Raw genomic sequence first — 25,134 nt, 5'->3', positions numbered from 1 at the left:
CAAAGTTCTCTAGTCACTATCACCACGTTACTAGAACTTCGTGATGAACTATGATATGCAAGGGATAACAAAAACAATTCCCAAGCTCTTCGCGATGCTAAAATCGACGAAGGTAGAAATCAAGAAAAGCATCAAGTGTTGATGGGTAACAAGACCACTAGTTTCAAGAAAAAGGGCAAAGGGAAGAAGGGGAACTTCAAAAAGAATGGCAAGCAAGTTGCTGCTCAAGTGAAGAAGCCCAAGTCTGGACCTAAGCCCGAGACTAAGTGCTTTTACTGCAAAGGGACTGGTCACTGGAAGCAGAACTACCCCAAGTATTTGGCGGATAAGAAGGATGGCAAAGTGAACAAAAGTATATTTGATATACATGTTATTGATGTGTGCTTTACTAGTGTTTATAGCAACCCCTCGGTATTTGATACTGGTTCAGTTGCTAAATGTAGTAACTCGAAACGGGAGTTGCAGAATGAACAGAGACTAGTTAAGGGTGAAGTGACGATGTGTGTTGGAAGTGGTTCCAAGATTGATATGATCATCATCGCACACTCCCTATACTTTCGGGATTAGTGTTGAACCTAAATAAATGTTATTTGGTGTTTGCGTTGAGCATGAATATGATTTGATCATGTTTATTGCAATACGGCTATTCATTTAAATTAGAGAATAATTGTTGTTCTGTTTACATGAATAAAACCTTCTATGGTCATACACCCAATGAAAATGGTTCGTTGGATCTCGATCGTAGTGATACACATATTCATAATATTGAAGCGAAAAGATGCAAAGTTAATAATGATAGTGCAACTTATTTGTGGCACTACCGTTCAGGTCATATTGGTGTAAAGCGTATGAAGAAACTCCATGCTGATGGGTTTTTGGAATCACTTGATGCTTGCGAACCATGCCTCATGGGCAAGATGACTAAGACTCCGTTCTCCGGAACAATGGAGTGAGCAACAGATTTGTTGGAAATAATACATACTGATGTATGCAGTCCGATGAGTGTTGATGCTCGTGGACGTATCGTTATTTTCTGACTTCACAGATGATTTGAGCGGATATGGGTATATCTACTTGATGAAACATAAGTCTGAAACATTTGAAAAGTTCAAAGAATTTCAGAGTGAAGTGGAAAATCATCGTAACAAGAAAATAAAGTTTCTACGATCTGATCGTGGAGGAGAATATTTGAGTTACGAGTTTGGTCTTCATTTGAAACAAAGCGGAATAGTTTCGCAACTCACGCCACCTGGAACACCACAGTAATGGTGTGTCCAAACGTCATAACCGTACTTTATTGGATATAGTGCAATCTATGATGTTTCTTACCAATTTACCACTATCGTTTTGGGGTTATGCATTAGAGACAGATGCATTCACGTTAAAAAGGGCACCATCTAAAACTGTTGAGACGACACTGTATGAACTGTGGTTTGGCAAGAAACCAAAGTTGTCGTTTCTTAAAGTTTGGGGTTGCGATGCTTATGTGAAAAAGTTTCATCCTGATAAGCTCAAACCCAAATCAGAGAAATATGTCTTCATAGGGTACCCAAAGGAGACAGTTGGGTACACCTTCTATCACAGATCCGAAGGCAAGACATTCATTGCTAAGAATGGATCCTTTCTAGAGAAGGAGTTTTCTCTCGAAAGAAGTGACTGGGAGGAAAGTAGAACTTGATGAGTTAATCATACCTGCTCCCGAATTGGAAAGTATTTCATCAGAGAAATCTATTCCCGTGATGCCTACACCAACTACAGAGGAAGTTAATGATAATGATCATGAAACTTCAGATCAAGTTACAACCGAACCTCGTAGGTCAACCAGAGTGAGATCCGCACCAGAGTGGTACGGTAATCCTGTTCTGGAGGTCATGTTACTTGACCATGACGAACCTACGAACTATGAGGAAGCGATGATGAGCCCAGATTCCGCGAAATGGCTTGAGGCCATGAAATCTGAGATGGGATCCATGTATGAGAACAAAGTATGGATTTTGATTGACTTGCCCAATGATCGGCGAGCCATTGAGATTAAATGGATCTTCAAGAGGAAGACGGACGCTGATAGTAGTGTTACTATCTACAAAGCTAGAATTGTCGCAAAAGGTTTTCGACAAGTTCAAGGTGTTGACTACAATGAGAGTTTCTCACTCGTATTTATGCTTAAGTCTATCCGAATCATGTTAGCATTTGCCGCATTTTATGAAATCTGGCAAATGGATAAACAAATTGCATTCCTTAATGTATTTATTAAAGAAGAGTTGTATATGATGCAACTAGAAGGTTTTGTCAATTCTAAAGGTGCTAACAAAATATGCAAGCTACAGCGATCCATCTATGGACTGGTGCAAGCATCTTGGAGTTGGAATATACACTTTGATAAGTTGATCAAAGCATATAGTTTTATACAGACTTGCGGTGAAGCCTGTATTTAAAAGAAAGTGAGTGGGAGCACTACAGCATTTCTGATAAGTATATGTGAATGACATATTGTTGATCGGAAATAATGTAGAATTATTCTGCAAAGCATAAAGGAGTGTTTGAAAGGAGTTTTTCAAAGAAAGACCTCGGTGAAGCTTCTTACATATTGAGCATCAAGATCTATAGAGATAGATCAAGACGCTTGATAAGATTTTTCAATGAGTACATACCTTAACAAGATTTTGAAGTAGTTAAAATGGAAAAGTCAAAGAAAGAGTTCTTGCTTGTGTTACAAGGTGTGAAATTGAGTAAGACTCAAAGCCCTACCACGGCAGAAGATAGAAAGAGAATGAAAGTCATTCCCTATGCCTCAGCCATAGGTTCTATAAAGTATGCCATGTTGTGTACCAGATCTATTGTATACCCTACACTAAGTTTGGCAAGGGAGTACAATAGTAATCTAGGAGTAGATCGTTGACAGACGGTCAAAATTATCCTTAGTGGAATAAGGATATGTTTCTCGATTATGGAGGTGACCAAAGGTTCGTCGTAAACGGTTACGTCGATGCAAGCTTTGACACCGATCTGGATGACTCTAAGTCTCGATCTAGATACATATTGAAAGTGGGAGCTATTGGCTAGAGCAGCTCCGTGCAGAGCATTGTAAACATAGAAATTTGCAAAATAGTTACGGATCTGAATGTGACAGACCCATTGACTAAAATTATCTCACGAGCAAAACATGATCACGCCTTAGTACTCTTTGGGTGTTAATCACATAGCGATGTGAACTAGATTATTGACTCTAGTAAACCCTTTGGGTGTTGGTCACATGTCGATGTGAATTATGGGTGTTAACCACATAAAGATGTGAACCATTGATGTTAAAATCACATGGCAATGTGAACTAGATTATTGACTCTAGTGCAAGTGGGAGACTGAAGGAAATATGCCCTAGAGGCAATAATAAAGTTATTATTTATTTTCCTTATATCATGATAAATGTTTATTATTCATGCTAGAATTGTATTAACCGGAAACATGATACATGTGTGAATACATAGACAAACAGAGTGTCACTAGTATGCCTCTACTTGACTAGCTTGTTGATCAAAGATGGTTATGTTTCCTAGCCATAGACATGAGTTGTCATTTGATTAACGGGATCACATCATTAGGAGAATGATGTGATTGACTTGACCCATTCCGTTAGCTTAGCACTTGATCGTTTAGTATTCTGCTATTGCTTTCTTCATGACTTATACATGTTCCTTTGACTATGAGATTATGCAACTCCCGTTTACCGGAGGAACACTTTGTGTGCTACCAAACGTCACAACATCACTGGGTGATTATAAATGTGCTCTACAGGTGTCTCCGAAGGTACTTGTTGGGTTGGCGTATTTCGAGATTAGGATTTATCACTCCGATTGTCGGAGAGGTATCTCTGGGCCCACTCGGTAATGCACATCACTATAAGCCTTGCAAGCATTGTAACTAATGAGTTAGTTGCGGGATGATGTATTACGGAACGAGTAAAGAGACTTGCCAGTAACGAGATTGAACTAGGTATTGAGATACCGACGATCGAATCTCGGGCAAGTAACATACCCATGACAAAGGGAACAACGTATGTTGTTACGCGGTTTGACCGATAAAGATCTTCGTAGAGTATGTAGGAGCCAATATGAGCATCCAGGTTCCGCTATTGGTTATTGACCGGAGACGTGTCTCGGTCATGTCTACATATTTCTCGAACCCGTAGGGTCTGCACGCTTAAAGTTCGATGATGATTTGTATTATGAGTTATGTGATTTGATGTACCGAAGGTAGTTCGGCGTCTCGGATGAGACTGGGGACATGACGAGGAGTCTTGAAATGGTCGAGACGTAAAGGTCGATATATTGGACGACTATATTCGGACATCGGAAAGGTTCCGAGTGATTCGGGTATTTTCGGAGTACCGGGGAGTTACGGGAATTCACCGGGAGAAGTATTGGGCCTTATTGGGCCATACGGGAATAGAGGAGAGAGGCCAAAAGGAAGGAGGCGCCCCCCCCCCTCTGGTCCGAATTGGACAAGGGGTGCAGCCCCCTTTTCCTTCTCCCTCTCCTCCTCTTTCCTTCTCTCCTACTCCGGAAAGGAAAGGGGAATCCTACTAGGACTTGGGAGTCCTAGTAGGACTCCCCACACTTGGCGCGCCCCCTCTAGGGCCGGCCTCTCCCTTGCTCCTTTATATACGGGGGCAAGGGGGCACCCCATAGACAATAATTGATCTCTTGATCTCTTAGCCGTGTGCGGTGTCCCCCCTCCACCATATTCCACCTCGGTCATATCGTAGCGGTGCTTAGGCGAAGCCCTGCGTCGGTAGCAACATCATCACCGTCATCACGCCGTCGTGCTGACGGAACTCTCCCGTGAAGCTTTGCTGGATCGGAGTTCGCGAGACGTCATCGAGCTGAACTTGTGCTGAACTCGGAGGTGCCGTACGTTCGTTACTTGGATCGGTCGGATCATGAAGACGTATGACTACATCAACCGCGTTGTGCTAACGCTTCCGCTTTCGGTCTACGAGGGTACGTGGACACACTCTCCCCTCTCGTTGCTATGCATCACCATGATCTTGCGTGTGCGTAGGAAATTTTTGAAATTACTATGTTTCCCAACATGTTGTACCTCCTCACCTCCCGCAGCGGACGGGATTCGGCCGGATCTATGACCACCGGTGAGGAGAGAGATAGAGTGGACATTGTCATCTTATTTTGATATGAAGAGGGTGAGAGAGCGAGACACGAGAAACCCTATCAAACAAGTGGCTATATATACAACGGAGTAAAAACAATCTCTCCATAGTAGTGGTTTTAAATAGAATACGCGCGTTCACGGAAAAAAGAAACGAAAACTGGCGGAAAAATATTTTTGAACGTACCAAGAAAGAAAACTCGATCAAAAACATGCCCCCGCTTCCAGGTCGCCAGAGTCGTCGCGCACACACACAAAGACATAGACATGCATATCCGTGTTTACGTAAAATTCCATCTCCAATCATATTTGTCCAACTGGCACATTATTTACGTTGTTAGTTATATACGCAGCAATATTAACGTCGAACATCTCTTGTTTGCGGGCGTCTGGACCGCTGCCACGCCCGCTCCTGACCAACCTGAACCCTCTTCATCACCCGCTTGTGCTTCCCGCTCAAAACGGTCAGTGCCGCATTCATGCCCGGCCAGAGCGGACGCGACCTCTCACTGGCGCCAGCATTGAAGCGGCGCGCCGGCCGAGGGAGCGTCACCCGCGCTGCTTCCCGGTGCACGCGACTGCTCCGCGTTCAAAGGTCACCTCGGCCGGCTACAACATGCATGTAAAAAGTTCTTGGGAGTTTGTGCTACAGCTAGCTCTCCTCCCCCTCCTCGTCAATCTCTTCTAGTAGTGCTAGTACTCCATAGCGCGATCCACCGATAAGCTGGCGGGAAAGTTACCGTATACTCGGTTTGCAGTGAGTGGCTGATGTCCCTTGAAGCTACGTCGGTATTTCCCCAAAGAGGAAGGGATGATGCAGCACAGCGGCGGTAGGTATTTTCCTCAGATATGAAACCAAGGTTATCGAACCAGTAGGAGAACCAAGCAACACAACGTAAATAGCCCCTGCACACAGATAACAAATCCTCGCAACCCGACATGTTAAAGGGGTTGTCAATCCCTTCCGGGGTACGGCGCCTCAAGTGGCAAACGGACGTGAGATAAATTTGTAGTAAATTGATAGATCGAACGCTAAATAAAATAAATAAAGAAAAATTGCAGCAAGGTATTTTTTATTTTTGGTTTAATAGATCTAAAAATAAATGCAAGAGAAAAGTAGATCGCAAAGGCAAATATATGAGAAAGAAGACCCGGGGCCGTAGGTTTCACTAGTGGCTTCTCTCGCGAAAAATAGCAAACGGTGGGTAAACATATTACTGTTGGGCAATTGATAGAACTTCAAATAATTATGACGATAACCAGGCAATGATCATTGTATAGGCATCACGTCCAAGATTAGTAGACCGACTCCTGCCTGCATCTACTACTATTACTCCACACATGGACCGCTATCCAGCATGCATCTAGTGTATTAAGTTCATGGAGAAACGGAGTAATGCAATAAGAACGATGACATGATGTAGACAAGATCTATCTATGTAGAGATAGACCCCATTGTTTTATCCTTTGTAGCAACAATACATACGTGTTGTTTCCCTTTCTGTCACTGGGATCGAGCACCGTAAGATCGAACCCACTACAAAGCATCTCTTCCCATTGCCAGATAAATAGATCAAGTTGGCCAAACAAAATCCAAATACCGGAGAAGAAATATGAGGCTATAAGCAATCATGCATATAAGAGATCAAAGAAACTCAAATAAATTTCATGGATACAAAAAGATATAACCGATCATAAACTCAAAGTTCATCAGATCCCAACAAAGACACCGCAAAAAGAGTTACATCATATGGATCTCCAAGTGACCATTGTATTGAGAATCCAGCGAGAGAGAGAAAGCCATCTAGCTACTAACTACGGACCCGAAGGTCTACAAAGAACTACTCACGCATCATCGGAGAGGCACCAATTGAGGTGGTGAACCCCATCCAAGATGGTGTCTACGTTGGATCTGGTGGTTCTAGACTCTACGGCGGCTGGATGAATATTTCGCCGATCGTCCTAGGGTTTCTGGAATATTGGGGTATTTATAGAGCAAAGAGGCGGTCCGGGGGGCACCCGAGGTGGGCACAACCCACCAGGGCGCGCCTAGGCCTCCTGGCGCGCCCTGGTGGGTTGTGCCCCCCTCGGGGCACCCTTCCCCCCCCCCCCCCCCAGGCGCATCCAGGACCCGTTATGTTCCTTCTGGCCCATAAAAATTCTCCATAAAGTTTCGGGGCATTTGGACTCCGTCTGATATTGATTTTCTGCGATGTAAAAAACATGGAAAAACAGCAACTCGCACTTGGCACTATGTCAATAGGTTAGTACCAAAAACTGATATAAAATGACTATAAATGATTGTCAAACATCCAAGACTGATAATATAACAACATGGAACAATCAAAAATTATAGATACGTTGGAGACGTATCAGCATCCCCACGCTTAACTCCTACTCGTCCTCGAGTAGGTAAGTGATAAAAACAGAATATTTGAAGTGGAATGCTGCCTAACATGTCATATCATATTCTTTTCTTTATAGCATGGACATTTGGACTTTTAGTTGTTCAAAGCAATAGTCTAGTTTTGACATGATAATTTAGATACTCAACCATATCAACAAGCAACCATGTCTTTCAAAATATCAACGCTAAAATAAGTTATCCCTAGCCCATCATGCTCAAACATTGATCCATTCATGAAACACACTCGAATATTAGCTACACCCAACACTTAAGTACGATCATATTGTCTCCTAGTTGGTGCTTTTATAAGAGAAGATGGAGACTCAAATTCAAAAATAAAAATTGTATAAAGTAAAAGAAAGGCCCTTTGCAGAGGGAAGTAGGGATTTCTAGAGGTGCCAAAGCTCAAAGCGAAAAACTTAGAGATAATTTTTTTTTGGGATGTGTATCCATCCCACCAACGAAAACAACTTAGAGTTCCCAACACTTTCCATGCTAGATATATCATAGGCGGTTCCCAAACAGAAAATAAAGTTTATTCCTTTTTCCACCATACTTTCCCTTTCCATGGCTAACCGTATCCACGGGTGCCCTCCATACCAACACTTTCCAAGGAATTTATTATTTGACAACATAAAGTAAATTCAATTTTTTTTTGCATTTCGGGACTAGGCATCCCTAATACCTTTGCCTTACTCTCATTCAATGGAAAGTGAATAAACACTCATCTTGAGAATAACACATCTAGCATGGAAAATATTAGCCACCCCTCGCGGCTCCACGAGTGAAACAAACACACAAAAGATAAGTTTATTTTGAAAATTAGAGATGGCACATACAAATTTGCTTAGAACGGCAAAAGAATACCGCATATAGGTAGATATAGTGGACTCATGTGGCAAAACTGGTTTAAGGGTTTTGGATGCACAAGTAGAGATCATACTTAGTGCGAAATGAAGGCTAGCAAAAGATTGAGAAGCGACCAACCATGAAACAGATAATCTCATAAGCAAGCATTAAGCATAAATAACACCGAATAATGCACCACAAGTAGGATATAATTTCATTGCATGACTATTGACTTTCATACTTGCATAGGGAATCACAAACCTTAACACCAATATTCTTACTAAAGCATAATTACTCACCAACATAACTCACATATCACACCAATATATCTCAAAACTATTACTAAGAATCAAGTTTATTTATTCCAATGATCTTCATGAAAGTTTTTATTATATCCTTCTTGGATATCTATCACTTTGGGACTAATTTTCATGTGTTGCTTTTGACAAGCTCAAACAAATATAAGTGAAGATCATGAGCATAAAAAAATTCTTTCTCTCAAATTAATTTAAGTGGAGCAAGAGAGAATTTCTTAAAAAAATATTACTAACTCTCAAATAAATCTAAGTGAAGCAAGAGAGCATTTCTTCAAAAATACTAAAGCACACCGTGCTCAAAAAGATATAAGTGAAGCACTAGAGCAAGTCCATTGGTCATAAAAATTTAAGTGAAGCATAGAGAGCAATTCTAACAAGTCAAGACATAATTTTGGCTCTCTCAAATAGGTGCGTCCAGCAAGGATTGATGACTTAAAACACAAAATAAAACAAGCAAAGACTCATATCATACAAGACGCTCCAAGAAAAACACATATTATGTGACGAATAAAAATATAGTTTCGAGTAAAATACCGATAGTCGTTAGAAGAAAGAGGGGATGCCACTCGGGGGCATCCCCAAGTTTAGTAGGTTGCTCATTTTTGGATAATAGCTTGGGATGCCGGGGCATCCCCAAGCTTAGGCTCTTCTATCCTTCCTGGTATATGTTGAAGATCCTCCCCGGCAACGGCACCAGAAATTCCTTTTGATGTCGCTTGAAGCATGTCGGTATTTCCCCAAAGAGGAAGGGATGATGCAGCACAGCGGCGGTAGGTATTTCCCTTAGATATGAAACCAAGGTTATCAAACCAGTAGAAGAACCAAGACACACAACATAAACAGCCCCTGCACACGGATAACAAATCCTCGCAACCCGACGTGTTAAAGGGGTTGTCAAACCATTCCGGGGTACGACACCTCAAGTGGCAAACGGACGTGAGATAAATTTGTAGTAAATTGATAGATCGAACGCTAAATAAAATAAATAAAGAAAAATTGCAGCAAGGTATTTTTGTATTTTTGGTTTAATAGATCTAAAAATAAATGCAAGATAAAAGTAGATCGCAAAGGCAAATATATGAGAAAGAAGACCAGGGGGCCGTAGGTTTCACTAGTGGCTTCTCTCGAGAAAAATAGCAAACGGTGGGTAAACAAATTACTGTTGGGCAATTGATAGAACTTCAAATAATTATGACGATATCCAGGCAATGATCATTATATAGGCATCACGTCCAAGATTTTAGTAGACCGACTCCTGCCTGCATCAACTACTATTACTCCACACATCGACCGCTATCCAGCATGCTTCTAGTGTATTAAGTTCATGGAGAAATGGAGTAATGCAATAAGAACGATGACATGATGTAGACAAGATCTATCTATGTAGAGATAGACCCCATCGTTTTATCCTTAGTAGCAACAATACATACGTGTCGTTTCCCTTTCTGTCACTGGGATCAAGCACCGTAAGATCGAACCCACTACAAAGCACCTCTTCCCATTGCAAGATAAATCGATCAAGTTGGCCAAACAAAACCCAAATATCGGAGAAGAAATACGAGGCTATAAGCAATCATGCATATAAGATATCAAAGAAACTCAAATAACTTTCATGGATATAAAAAGATATAACTGATCATAAACTCGAAGTTCATCAGATCCCAACAAACACACTGCAAAAAGAGTTACATCATATGGATCTCCAAGACACCATTGTATTGAGAATCCAGCGAGAGAGCGAGAAAGCCATCTAGCTACTAACTACGGACGCGAAGGTCTACAAAGAACTACTCACGCATCATCGGAGAGGCACCAATGGAGGTGGTGAACCCCATCTGAGATGGTGTCTAGATTGGATCTAGTGGTTCTGGACTCTGCGATGGCTGGATGAATATTTCGTCGATAGTCCTAGGGTTTCTAGAATATTGGGGTATTTATAGAGCAAAGAGGCGGTCCGGGGGGCACCCGAGGTGGGCACAACCCACCAGGGCGCGCCTAGGCCTCCTGGCGCGCCCTGGTGGGTTGTGCCCCCCTCGGGACACCCCCCAGGAGCAGCTAGGGCCCGTTGTGTTCCTTTTGGCCCATAAAAATTCTCTGTAAAGTTTCGGGGCATTTGGACTCCGTCTGACATTGATTTTCTGTGATGTAAAAAACATGGGAAAACAGCAACTGGCACTTGGCACTATGTCAATAGGTTAGTACCAAAAACTGATATAAAATGACTATAAATGATTTTAAAACATCCAAGATTGATAATATTACAGCATGGAACAAGAAAAGATTATAGATACGTTGGAGACGTATCAGTGGCATGCCGAGCGACCGTGTGGGGTGGAGACGTGGAGGAGGCTGAGACACGAACGCGGCATACGTGATTTAAACGTTGGTTTTGCTCGATGGCGCGATCCAATGAAACGAAACGTTGGTTTCTCTCCGTTTCCATTTTTCTCCAGAAAAACAGAAACTTTCCACTCCATTTTTATTCCTACTCCAAGTTTGCCCCGTTACAACATTCCATCAAATACAAAGGAAAACTAACACGCATGCTGATGCATCTCAATGATTCACGGATCATAGCCAATATTTACTTCACAACTAAAGACAAAAGTTGTGAGAGTGTGTACAAAAGAAAAACAACTGATGGGGTCACTACGACTTAAACCCTAAACCCTAAACAGGATTTAATTTCCTGGCTAGGAAGAACCTATCGAAGGAAAGACGGCTGGCACCCTCGGATCATATGATGCTTTTCTGCAGTTCCACTAAAATCGAGCTGATCATCCCTGATGGCAAAGATATTGAAGACGTGTGATTAGAATAATAGTACTGGCACTAGTTCATGATACATAAACTCATCACAAATAGAAGTCGGTAGAAGTAGAGAAAGATCGACATGGAGATGGAGCTACGTGGGGAGCTGCGGCAGTGGAGCAAGCCGGCTCCAAAAGGAAGATGTACCTGGGACGTCGGGTTGTAGCTAGAAGGGCGGTCGGGAGGCGGCATCATCCCATACCGCGGGGACCCCCGATTGGGACGCACCGACAATGGGTTTTCTCCCTCGCCGATATCGAACGCGTCTACGCAGAACATCATCCCCTTCCCCCAGCGGCGGGATCAGGCCAGATCTGTGACCAGCGGTGTGGCCACCGTCATTCTATGCTTGTTAAGAGAGCAATCCAAACAAACAGGCTTGTAGCTTAGGCTCCTGCTAGTGTATATATAGTGGTTTTCTTTTTCTCTGCATATCAACCATTTTATATTGCGTATGTGTCATTGAAGAGTGAAATGATGGTTGCTTCTTCCGACTAACTTACTGTGTGATTTGACTGCTCCTTAGTGACCCCTACACGTACTCCCCTACGTGTATGACCGTTCCTGGGTCTCACTTGTACTTATCTCTATTTTCTTGCATGGCACGTAGACAGGATGCGCATAGAGGAATTTTGTTACTACACGTTGTTACGTAGTACTACTAATACCTACTCCCTCCTTCCGGTTCACTACTAGTACTTCCTCCGTCCTGGCTTATTGGTCCCCTTTGTACTCAATTCATGGGCTCGTTTTCCTCAAGAAATTGTCTTTACCAACGTATTAATATCGGGAATGCATGCGTGAACAACGAATGATTAAACCTTGCATGCAACGTTCTGACAAAGCATTGACTTATAAACATGTGAATGTGAGGGACTACAACCTCGTGCATACATGCAACAGTCACACGTACACATGGATGCAAAAACACGCGTGATGCCCTAATGCATGCATGTCCGAGCACACGACGGAACACACACAACCACGCTCAAGTGCTCAACCTACACGTGCATGCACACACATACTCAGCCAGGGTGAGCTAGTGATCGTATAAACACCGGAGAATGTATATATTGAGCGCAATGAACGTATTATGAAGTCCACTGACTGTATTTTTACAAATATACAGTGATGGACAGTGTATTTATCTCATTTGAAATTAAGTCATATTAACCAGAAAGGAGGCAGTATGGACTAGCATTACTTTGTTGTGTCCCGTCAACTTGCTGAACAATGAGAAGCTTGCAGGACGGGAGAAGCTTGCGCGCGGTGGCTCGCAGGACCAGGAGAAACTTTTGACTAATGCAAGCTCTCCCTCGCTCAGGCGGTGGACGTGCAATAGTTAATTCGGTGTTAGATTGCCAGAACCATACACTGTACTAGTACCATTATTGTTCGACTTCCCGAAGAGGCGAACAGCCAAGCGCAAAGTTTACTAGTACTAGTACTACTACTATAGAGTTACTACTACTAGGAACCGGATGGAGGAGCGTCTGCACTCTTATATTATTTTAAAATGTGATAAAGCAATCTTCAACACATGTGGTTCTCTTCGCGGGTTCTCGCATGTGATAATGGAAGTTGATTGCATGAAACACTCGCTTAATTCTAGCTCATATCCTGTTACAAACAGGAGCGCCCGGTAATATTTTCTCTTTTTTTGTTATTCAGCATGTAAACAGGTCAGCAAACCTTGCGGCGCATCTTTGTGCGAACCGTGCTTCCTGCACTTTGAATGTGACCGAGAGCTGGCTTTATGAAACACCTCGCTTCCTTCTTCTTTTTTGGGGGGTACCTCACTTCCTAGTGACCAGTCTCTTGGCTGATCGTCCTAAGAATGCTTATATATGGACGAAGCTCTCTGATTTACCCGCATAAAAGATTAAGCCATATTAACCAGAAAGTAGGGAGTATGGACTAGCACTACTTTTTGGCGTGTCCCATCAACTTGCAGAACGAGGAGAAGCTTGCAGGACATGGTGAAGCTCGCTTACGCCCACTCGTCTACCTCAAGCCTGGTGGCTCGCAGGACAAGGAGAAGTTTTTGACTAATGCAACCCACCCTCGCCCAGGCGGTGGACATGCAGCAGTTCATTCGGTGTCAGATTGCCAGAGGCATACACTGTAGTATCATCATTGTTCGACTTCACGAAGAGGCGAAGAGCCAAGCGCAAGGTTTAGTAGTACGAGTAGTACTACTACTAGAACTGCATGGTGGAGCGTCTGTACTCTTATTTTATTTAATCTTTGATAAAGTACACATTTATTCGGGAGAAGTGCGAAAAACGGCAGCCCAATAGTAGTATTAAAAAACATCGAACATGTAATGATGATATCGATCAACCATGCTCGAATATATCTTGGCCTCCGTGCGAGCCCGTCTGTGTGTTATCACTCCTCGTCTCTCTCAAGGAACGGCGGGTTGGCCATTTTGCCATCAATTGAGATCGGTTTTCTCACACTCCGATCCCACATGTCACTGATATGCCAAGAGGAAGTGCGTTGACCGACTGGCCATACGCGTACTTGGTTTTGCACCTTCATACTACTCCACCCTCCGTCACATTTTACAGGGCGCGCTTCATTCTCATGCATTTCTCTGCATGCATTTCCACGACCAAAGAGACTTTAGACGTGTTTGGTTTAATGCTCAATTAATTAGGGTGTGGTAACCGCAATCAAGTCCACAATTTTCTCTCGATGTACTACGTGTTGTACGCGAAGTGGAGTAAGTGCATGCATGTGTGTACCCGGGGTGGAAGCACTGCATGCATGTGTGTACGCATTATTTCCACTAGTAATAGACCCATGCTATAACTACCAATGCTATTTTTCAGGCCGATCGCTAGTCGCCTTGGTCCCAGAGATTGTTTTTTTAAGCGCGCTCTATAAACAGTGACAGAGGGAGTAGTATGAGCGGATTCAAAGAAGAGCGTATTGATGGTTGCTTCTTCGGAGCAACTTACAGTGGGAAAGGTGGGGCTTATGATTTGACTGCTCATTACTCACTATTAGTGCGGCGCAACGACCGGGCTGAGTCTCCCATGGGGTTGTGCACTACTCCCTTCGTTCTTAAATATACTACGGAGTATTTGTCTTTCTAGAGATTTCAACGAGTGACTACATACGAAGCAAAATGAGTGAATATACACTCTAAAATATGTCCATTTGAAATTTGTATAAAGATAAATATTTATGAATGGAGGGAGTATAATTTTTTGTGCATGGCACATGGACCCGGATGCCGAAGAGGCTTCTGGCAATGCTATCAAGCTTCCAGCATTTGTTTACATAATTGACGTACTATACAAATAATTTTCCAGCAACATGAAATTTTACAATGCTCTGAGCTTTCAGCTTTTGTTTCGTGTGTCTTGCCATCCATGCTCTTTCGGAAAAAATAAAAAACTAACTTCCTTGCTAATGCATCTCAATGATTAGCATATCAGAGCTAATGTTAACATCACAACTGAAGACAAAGTTGTGAGAAGGTGTTAAATTAAAACTGATCCATGCTTTCATTGGCAGCAACTTCCCCCAGCTCTGTCTAAATCAACAAGGCATGTTGGGGAAAAGTAGCTGTCTGGAGCATGCAACATTCCGATCATTTTGTGCAGTTCCACTAAAATAGAGCTGAGCGTCCCTGTTCCAAAGATATTAAGTGTGATTACAATAATAGAGGACTGTTGATGAAACAATAAACACACAAATAGAAGCTCGTCACCTTTGTAGTCTCTCTTAAGACTAACTAGTTGGAGAAGATTAAGCAAATAGTTGGAGAAGATTAGGCTTGGAGTTGGATGAGGAGGATAGAGCAAAACCAATCTCCCTTTCTGCAGTCGCACTGAAATGTAGAGGCATTGCCCATGTGACATTTTAGTACAACTGCACAAAACACTCTTAAGAAAAAAGTGATTTGTGCAATTCATCAAAAGGTTGCAATAGCAACGAGGTGAAATGGATAGCCCTATTTGCAAAAAAGAGGTAGAAAGGAAACAATTACTGGCCAATAACAGTTGATGACACATATGACGACAAAAAAGAAGCATATTCCTTGTCCTATAGGAAGGTAACAACACAGTTGTGTTTGTCTAAGACGGTGTGAGGACGAGATTGCAATATGGAAAGTATGCCGGACGAGCTATGTTTTGGGCAAAGAACTATGGAAGATCCACATGCAAGATTTTCCGCATGCAGCGACGTGGGAAGAGGGGCAGTGCAGCAAGGCCGGAGAGGATACCTGGGGGGTCGTCGGGGTGTAACTAGGAGAGCGGCAGCAGGCGGGATCTGCCCATACTGTGGCAGCGAGCAAGTGGCCTAGGCCCTACCGCGCTGGAGCTTGGTCAGAGAGAACGGCGGGTACCACATATTGGGACATGCTGCCTCGGCGTCGTCGAACGGAGAAACGATGCACATCCTCCCTTTCCGCCGGTGGACGGGATGCGGCCGGATCAGTGACCAACGGGGAGAGAGAGAGAGGCCACCGCCACCTTGTGTAAGATACTCTGAAGAGAGACAAACCCCAGCAGGCAGGTTCCATTGTATATAGTGGAGCGGACTACCTTTTTCTCCATAAAAACAATTTATATTCTGTGTACGTGCCATGAGCGATATAACTTTATTTAAAAATAACGCGCCAACGCATGAAGTCAAACTTTGTTTCGTCCACGCGTGGTACACGACCTCTATAGGTAAACAACCGCTCTACACACTCAAATTAGCATGTGGGATGCCATTTCATACAGAAATGAGCTCCACCATGTACCCGCGTGGGTGTGGCTGGGCACGAAGCATGAGTACGTGCACCTATTCTCTTCGTGTATGTACACCACCTACGTGGGGTTGTGTGAGAGAGATACAAACATAGAGAGATATAGTGTGTGGGTTCGTGAGTGTTTTGGGGGGGGGTGAGAGATAGACAGGGAATATGTGTCGATGATATTTCAATCAAAAAATGTAACATATGCAACGTGTGTGAAATAAAGGCCTTGATATATCATATATATAGAGGGAGCGATCCACGAGAAGAGAGTGGAGGTATCATCGGCGTGAGGTATCCATAGAATCGAAGAGAGGGATGATGTGTGTGTGCGCGCGCATGTGTGTGCGCGCGCGCGATCGATAAAGAGTGCCATCGAATTTGTGTGTGCCCACGTCAAAGATATAGGGTGGCTGGCCTACTGGAACGTGAGAGGGGATAGGTGCAGTTTGTCTCTGTGGCTTGGATACCTACCTACAACGCTCGACTATAGGTGTGTGGTGGGGGGTGGGGGAGAGACCTAATTAACTATAGAGGTACAATGGTTGGTATATGTGTGGAGGAGGAGAGAGACCTACCTTATGTATTGAGGGAGATCGATCGGCATCCATGCATATGTGTAGGAGAGGAATAAGGTTGGGAGAGAGACAGAGCTAGAGTGTCGGAGGGGTTGGTAGTGGAGTTGCTTCTAACAAATGATGGGAGAGGCTTTCTAGACAAATGGAGGGCATGCCTGCAATATCAATAAGAGAGGGGATGCCTGCCTATCTGTGCACGTGCGTGTGAGAGACGGGTCAGGAGGCATGCACGAATGATGAGGGGGACGATATGGCTGTGGTAAGCAGACGTAACTACATAGGAAGATCAATCGTCCTTTGTCGGAGAAAGGAGAGACATAACTTGTGAGGTACGTTGATCGATGGGTGGGGGAAAATAGTTAAAGTCAACCTAGGTATATGTAGGGAGATCGATCGGTATACATGCATGTATGTGTTAGAAGCAAATAAGGCGTGGAGAGAAGGATAGAGAGAGAGAGATGCAGCTAGGAGGTGGTGCGAGAGGCATACTGTTGGGGAACGTAGTAATTTCAAAAAAAATCCTACGCACACGCAAAATCATGATGATGCATAGCAACGAGAGGGGAGAGTGTTGTCCACGTACCCTCGTAGACCGATAGCGGAAGCGTTTAACACAACGCGGTTGATGTAGTCGTACGTCTTCACGATCCGACCGATCAAGTACCGAACGCACGGCACCTCCGAGTTCAGCACACGTTCAGCTCGATGACGTCCCTCGAACTCCGATCCAGCCAAGTGTTGAGGGAGAGTTTTGTCAGCACGACGGCATGGTGACGATGATGATGTTATACCGACGCAGGGCTTCGCCTAAGCACCGCTACGATATTATCGAGGTGTAATATGGTGGAGGGGGGCACCGCACACGGCTAAAAGATCGTTGATCAATTGTGTGTCTATGGGGTGCCCCCTGCCCCCGTATATAAAGGATGGAGGAGGGGAGGCCGGCCAGCCCCTGGGGCGCGCCAGAAGGGTGGAGTCCTACTAGGACTCCCTAGTCCTAGTAGGATTCCTCCTCCCACATGGAATAGGAAAAAGGGAAGGGAAAAGGAGAAGAAAGGAAGGGGGCGCCCCCCTTCCCTAGTCCAATTCGGACCAGACCATGGGGAGGGGCGCGGCCACCTTTTGAGGCCTTTCTCTCATTTCCCGTATGGCCCATTAAGGCCCAATACGAATTCCCGTAACTCTCCGGTAATCCGAAAAATACCCGAATCACTCGGAACCTTTCCGAAGTCCAAATATAGTCGTCCAATATATCGATCTTTACGTATCGGCCATTTCGAGACTCCTCGTCATGTCCCCGATCTCATCCGGGACTCCGAACTCCTTCGGTACATCAAAACACATAAACTCATAATATAACCGTCATCGTAACGTTAAGCGTGCGGACCCTACGGGTTCGACAACTATGTAGACATGACCGAGACACCTCTCCGGTCAATAACCAATAGCGGAACCTGGATGCTCATATTGGATCCCACATATTCTACGAAGATCTTTATCGGTCAAACCGCATAACAACATACGTTGTTCCCTTTGTCATCGCTATGTTACTTGCCCGAGATTCGATCGTCGGTATCTCAATACCTAGTTCAATCTCGTTACCGGCAAGTCTCTTTACTCGTTCCATAATACATCATCCCGCAACTAACTCATTAGTTACAATGCTTGCAAGGCTTATAGTGATGTGCATTATTGAGTGGGCCCAGAGATACCTCTCTGACAATCGGAGTGACAAATCCTAATCTCGAAATACGCCAACCCAACAAGTACCTTTGGAAGCACCTGTAGAGCACCTTTATAATCACCCAGTTACGTTGTGATGTTTGGTAGCACACAAAGTGTTCCTCCGGTAAACGGGAGTTGCATAATCTCATAGTCATAGGAACATGTATAAGTCATGAAGAAAGCAATAGCAACATACTAAACGATCGAGTGCTAAGCTAACGGAATGGGTCAAGTCAATCACATCATTCTCCTAATGATGTGACCCCATTAATCAAATGACAACTCATGTCAATGGCAAGCAAACATAACCATCTTTGATCAACGAGCTAGTCAAGTAGAGGCATACTAGTGACACTCTGTTTGTCTATGTATTCACACATGTATCAAGTTTCCGGTTAATACAATTCTAGCATGAATAATAAACATTTATCATGATATAAGGAAATAAATAATAACTTTATTATTGCCTCTAGGGCATATTTCCTTCAGTCTCCCACTTGCACTAGAGTCAATAATCTAGTTCACATCACCATGTGATTTAACATCAATAGTTCACATCACCATGTGATTAACACCCATAGTTCACATCGTCATGTGACCATCACCCAAAGGGTTTACTAGAGTCAGTAATCTAGTTCACATCGCTATGTGATTAACACCCAAAGAGTACTAAGGTGTGATCATGTTTTGCCTGTGAGATAATTTTAGTCAACGGGTCTGTCACATTCAGATCCGTAAGTATTTTGCAAATTTCTATGTCTACAATGCTCTGCATGGAGCTACTCTAGCTAATTGCTCCCACTTTCAATATGTATCTAGACCGAGATTTAGAGTCATCTAGATTAGTGTCAAAACTTGCATCGACGTAACCCTTTACGACGAGCCTTTTGTCACTTCCATAATCAAGAAACATATCCTTATTCCAGTAAGGATAATTTTGACCGCTGTCCAGTGATCTACTCCTAGATCACTATTGTACTCCCTTGCCAAAATCAGTGTAGGGTATACAATAGATCTGGTACACAGCATGGCATACTTTATAGAACCTATGGCCGAGGCATAGGGAATGACTTTCATTCTTTTTCTATCTTCTGCCGTGGTCGGGTTTTGAGTCTTACTCAATTTCACACCTTGTAACACAGGCAAGAAACTCTTTCTTTGACTGTTCCATTTTGAACCACTTCAAAATCTTGTTAAGGTATGTACTCATTGAAAAAACTTATCGAGCGTCTTGATCTATCTCTATAGATCTTGATGATCAATATGTAAGCAGCTTCACCGAGGTCTTTCTTTGAAAAACTCCTTTCAAACACTCCTTTATGCTTTGCAGAATAATTCTACATTATTTCCGATCAATAATATGTCATTCACATATACTTATCAGTAATGCTGTAGTGCTCCCACTCACTTTCTTGTAAATACAGGCTTCACCGCAAGTCTGTATAAAACTATATGCTTTGATCAACTAACAAAGCGTTTATTCCAACTCCGAGATGCTTGCACCAGTCCATAGATGGATCGCTGGAGTTTGCATATTTTGTTAGCACCTTGAGGATTGACAAAACTTTCTGGTTGCATCATATACAACTCTTCTTTAATGAATCCATTAAGGAATGCAGTTTTGTTTATCCATTTTCCAGATTTCATAAAATGTGGCAATTGCTAACATGATTCGGACAGACTTAAGCATCACTGCGAGTGAGAAAATCTCATCGTATTCAACACTTTGAACTTTGTCAAAAACCTTTTTCCGACAAGTCTAGCTTTGTAGATAGTAACACTACTATCAGCGTCCGTCTTCCTCTTGAAGATCCATTTAGTTTTATGGCTCGCCGATCATTGGGCAAGTCAATCAAAGTCCATACTTTGTTCTCATACATGGATCCCATCTCAGATTTCATGGCCTCAAGCCATTTTGCGTAATCTGGGCTCACCATCGCTTCTTCATAGTTCGTAGGTTCGTCATGGTCTAGTAACATAACCTCCAGAACAAGATTACCGTACCACTCTGGGGCGGATCTTAATCTGGTTGACCTCGAGGTTCAGTAATAACTTGATCTGAAGTTTCATGATCATTATCATTAACTTCCTCACTAATTGGAGTAGGTGTCGCAGAAATTGGTTTCTGTGATGATCTACTTTCCAATAAGGGAGCAGGTACAGTTACCTCATCAAGTTCTACTTTCCTCCCACTCACTTCTTTCGAGAGAATCTCCTTCTCTAGAAAGGATCCATTCTTAGCAACGAATGTCTTGCCTTCGGATCTGTGATAGAAGGTGTAACCAACAGTCTCCTTTGGGTATCCTATGAAGACACATTTCTCCGATTTGGGTTTGAGCTTATCAGGATGAAACCTTTTCACATAAGCATCGCAACCCAAAACTTTAAGAAACGACAACTTTGGTTTCTTGCCAAACCACAGTTCATAAGATGTCGTCTCAACGGATTTAGATGGTACCCTATTTAACGTGAATGCAGCTGTCTCTAATGCATAACCCCAAAACGATAGTGGTAGATCGGTAAGAGACATCATATATCGCACCATATCTAATAAAGTACGGTTACGATGTTCGGACACACCATTACACCGTGGTGTTCCAGGTGGCGTGAGTAGTGAAACTATTTCACATTGTTTTAAGTGAAGGCCAAACTCATAACTCAAATACTCTTCTCCACGATCAGATCGTAGAAACTTTATTTTCTTGTTACGATGATTTTCTGCTTCACTCTGAAATTATATGAACTTTTCAAATGTTTCAGACTTCTGTTTCATTAAGTAGATATACCCATATCTGCTCAAATCATCTGTGAAGGTCAAAAAATAATGATACCTGCTATGATCCTCAATATTCATCGGACCACATACATCTGTATGTATGATTTCAAACAAATCTGTTGCTCTCTCCATAGTTCCGGAGAACGGCGTTTTAGTCATCTTGCCCATGAGGCACGGTTCGCAAGCATCAAGTGATTCATAATCAAGTGATTCCAAAATCCCATCAGTATGGAGTTTCTTCATGCGTTTTACACCAATATGACCTAAACAGCAGTGCCACAAATAAGTTGCACTATCATTATTAACTTTGCATCTTTTGGCTTCATTATTATGAATATGTGTATCACTACGATCGAGATCCAACAAACCATTTAATTGGGTGTATGACCATAGAAGGTTTTATTCATGTAAACAGAACAACAATTATTCTCTAATTTAAATGAATAACTGTATTGCAACAAACATGATCAAATCATATTCATGCTCAACGCAAACACCAAATAACACTTATTTAGTTTCAACACTAATCCCGAAAGTATAGGGAGTGTGCGATGATGATCATATCAATCTTGGAACTACTTCCAACACACATCGTCACCTCGCCTTTTACTAGTCTCTGTTTATTCTGCAACTCCCGTTTCGAGTTACTACTCTTAGCAACTGAACCAGTATCAAATACCGAGGGGTTGCTATAAACACTAGTAAAGTACACATCAATAACATGTATATCCAATATACCTTTGTTCACTTTGCCATCCTTCTTATCCACCAAATAGTTGGGGTAGTTCCGCTTCCAATGACCAGTCCCTTTGCAGTAGAAGCACTTAGTCTCAGGCTTAGGACCAGACTTAGGCTTGTTCACTTGAGCAGCAACTTGCTTGCTGTTCTTCTTGAAGTTCCCCTTCTTCCCTTTGCCCTTTTCTTGAAACTAGTGGTCTCGTCAACCATCAACACTTGATGTTTTTCTTGATTTCTACCTTCGTCGATTTCAGCATCACGAAGAGCTTGGGAATTACTTTTGTCATCCCTTGCATACTATAGTTCATCACGAAGTTCTACTAACTTGGTGATGGTGACTAAAGAATTCTGTCAATCACTATTTTATCTGGAAGATTAACTCCCACTTGATTCAAGCGATTGTAGTACCCAGACAATCTGAGCACATGCTCACTGCTTGAGCTATTCTCCTCCATCTTTTAGCTATAGAACTTGTTGGAGACTTCATATCTCTCAACTCGGGTATTTGCTTGAAATATTAACTTCAACTCTTGGAACATCTCATATGGTCCATGACGTTCAAAACGTCTTTGAAGTCCCGATTCTAAGCCGTTAAGCATGGTGCACTAAACTATCAAGTAGTCATCATATTGAGCTAGTCAAACGTTCATAACGTCTGCATCTTCTCCTGCAATAGGTCTGTCACCTAGCGGTGCATTAAGGACATAATTTTTTGTGCAGCAATGAGGATAATCCTCAGATCACGGATCCAATCCGCATCTTTGCTACTAACATCTTTCAACATAATTTTTCTCTAGGAACATATCAAAAATAAACACAGGGAAGCAACAACGCGAGCTATTGATCTACAACATAATTTGCAAAATACTATCAGGACTAAGTTCATGATAAATTTAAGTTCAATTAATCATATTACTTAAGAACTCCCACTTAGATAGACATCTCTCTAATCATCTAAGTGATTACGTGATCCAAATCAACTAAGCCACAACCGATCATCACGTGAAATGGAGTAGTTTTCAATGGTGAACATCACTATGTTGATCATATCTACTATATGATTCACGCTCGACCTTTCGGTCTCAGTGTTCCGAGGCCATATCTGCATATGCTAGGCTCGTCAAGTTTAACCTTAGTACTCCGCGTGTGCAACTATTTTGCACCCGTTGTATTTGAACGTAGAGCCTATCACACCCGATCATCACGTGGTGTCTCAGCACGAAGAACTTTCACAACGGTGCATACTCAGGGAGAACACTTTTATCTTGAAAGTTTAGTGAGAGATCATCTTATAATGCTACCATCAATCAAAGCAAGATAAGATGCATAAAAGATTAACATCACATGCAATCAATATAAGTGATATGATATGGCCATCATCATCTTGTGCTTGTGATCTCCATCTCCGAAGCACCGTCATGATCACCATCGTCACCGGCGCGACACCTTGATCTCAATCGTAGCATCGTTGTTGTCTCGCCAACTATTGCCTTTACGACTATCGCTACCGCTTAGTGATAAAGTAAAACAATTACATGGCGATTGCATTGCATACAATAAAGCGACAACCATATGGCTCCTGCCAGTTGCCGATAACTCGGTTACAAAACATGATCATCTCATACAATAAAATATAGCATCATGTCTTGACCATATCACATCACAACATGCCCTGCAAAAACAAGTTAGACGTCCTCTACTTTGTTGTTGCAAGTTTTACGTGGCTGCTACGGGCTTAGCAAGAACCGTTCTTACCTACGCATCAAAACCACAACGATAGTTTGTCAAGTTGGTGTTGTTTTAACCTTCGCAAGGACCGGGCGTAGCCACACTCTGTTCAACTAAAGTGAGAGAGACAGACACCCGCCAGTCACCTTTAAGCAACGAGTGCTCGCAACGGTGAAACCAGTCTCGCGTAAGCGTACGCGTAATGTCGGTCCGGGCCGCTTCATCTCACAATACCGCCGAACCAAAGTATGACATGCTGGTAAGCAGTATGACTTATATCGCCCACAACTCACTTGTGTTCTACTCATGCATAACATCAACGCATAAAACCAGGCTCTGATACCACTGTTGGGGAACGTAGTAATTTCAAAAAAATTCCTACGCACACGCAAGATCATGATGATGCATACCAACGAGAGGGGAGAGTGTTGTCCACGTACCCTCGTAGACCGATAGCGGAAGTGTTTAACACAACACGGTTGATGTAGTCGTACGTCTTCATGATCTGACCGATCAAGTACCGAACGCACGGCACCTCCGAGTTCAGCACACGTTCAGCTCGATGACGTCCCTCGAACTCCGATCCAGCCGAGTGTTGAGGGAGAGTTTCGTCAGCACGACGGCATGGTGACGATGATGATGTTATACCGACGCAGGGCTTCGCCTAAGCACCGCTACGATATTATCGAGGTGTAATATGGTGGAGGGGGCACCGCACACGGCTAAAAGATCGTTGATCAATTGTGTGTCTATGGGGTGTCCCCCTGCCCCCGTATATAAAGGATGGAGGAGGGGAGGCCGGCCAGCCCCTGGGGCGCACCAAAAGGGTGGAGTCCTACTAGGACTCCCTAGTCCTAGTAGGATTCCTCCTCCCACATGGAATAGGAAAAAGGGAAGGGAAAAGGAGAAGAAAGGAAGGGGGCGCCCCCCTTCCCTAGTCCAATTCGGATCAGACCATGGGGAGGGGCGCGGCCACCTTTTGAGGCCTTTCTCTCCTTTCCCGTATGGCCCATTAAGGCCCAATACGAATTCCCGTAACTTTCCGGTACTCCGAAAAATACCCGAATCACTCGGAACCTTTCCGAAGTCCAAATATAGTCGTCCAATATATCGATCTTTACGTCTCGGCCATTTCGAGACTCCTCGTCATGTCCCCGATCTCATCCGGGACTCCGAACTCCTTCGGTACATCAAAACACATAAACTCATAATATAACCGTCATCGTAACGTTAAGCGTGCGGACCCTACGGGTTCGACAACTATGTAGACATGACCGAGACAC

The sequence above is a fragment of the Aegilops tauschii genome, chromosome 3 (genome assembly GCF_002575655.3).
Source record: "Aegilops tauschii subsp. strangulata cultivar AL8/78 chromosome 3, Aet v6.0, whole genome shotgun sequence".
In the NCBI taxonomy this organism is placed as follows: domain Eukaryota; kingdom Viridiplantae; phylum Streptophyta; class Magnoliopsida; order Poales; family Poaceae; genus Aegilops; species Aegilops tauschii.
The sequence above is the reverse complement of the archived record's forward strand: the minus strand, read 5'-3'. Positions refer to the sequence as shown.